The sequence below is a fragment of the Octodon degus genome, unplaced genomic scaffold (assembly GCF_000260255.1).
Source record: "Octodon degus isolate 3935 unplaced genomic scaffold, OctDeg1.0 scaffold00011, whole genome shotgun sequence".
In the NCBI taxonomy this organism is placed as follows: domain Eukaryota; kingdom Metazoa; phylum Chordata; class Mammalia; order Rodentia; family Octodontidae; genus Octodon; species Octodon degus.
The window spans coordinates 13,880,360-13,881,233 of NW_004524587.1; the positions used below are offsets into that span (position 1 = coordinate 13,880,360).

Here is an 874-nt window from a genome sequence, read left to right on the forward strand (position 1 = left end):
GCCCAAGGCTGGGCTTTCTTTTCTCTCCCAGCTCCAAGTCTCACAGGTTTCCCTAGGCAAGCTTGGGAGAACATATTTGTTATCACCTGACTGTCAAGTGAGCCCCCAGGCATCCCTGGAAACAAAACCAATAAATAGCCTAAGGAGCCTTTATTCTCTTGTAAAAGTGTGCTGCAAGAGACCAAATGCACCTTTCTTGATTTTGCCTTTCTTACGTAACTCAACAGAGACAAGCCGAGAAGACCAGCCCCAATAACCACTGGTGTCCTCTACTCCATCAGACCCTATGTGGAGACTCTAAGTATGCCTATTCACTAGCGAAACTACAGTACCCAACAGCTTATTTAGAGGGGCAGGGTATAGTCTTAGCCCTACAAAATCTCTTACCTAAAACCCTGGCCTTAGCACCTGAATGAGGGGCAAAGTTCCTGCTGGACTGTTAGGACTCCTTCAGCGAAGGAGAAAGGCAGTGACAGCCAACTAAGAGCAGGTAAGGCTACTTTATCTTCATTCAATAACAAAATACAATTGTCAGTAGCCTGTCCTTGGCCAAAGTATCCTTATCTCTTAGATAAACACCCAGGCACAGAGTTGTGATGCAACCTCAGTGAGCTCCCTGAGAACAGATGGTTAAGACCCAGGCTGCACAGGCCACACAACCCCAAGGCCATCCTTCACCTCTCCTCTACAAGGTGCATGATTAAATATGCAGGTGACTGTTTAAATTTTTTAAACATGTTTATCCTATTATTCTTGCTTTTTCTTAGGGCAATACTAGAAGTCCTCTTTCATGTCTTTTGAGATGTGATCAGTCAGGCATGGTGGTACATGCTTGTAATTTCAGGACTCTAGGGAGGCTGAGGCAGGAGGATCA

At 45.4% G+C, this 874-nt stretch overlaps 1 protein-coding gene across 2 annotated transcripts in view; it reads right to left on the reverse strand.

Annotated features, from left to right (window-relative positions):
• Window positions 1-874, reverse strand: part of Slc7a6 (solute carrier family 7 member 6) — a 40,296-nt gene that overhangs the window by 29,220 nt on the left and 10,202 nt on the right. The window lies entirely within an intron of this gene.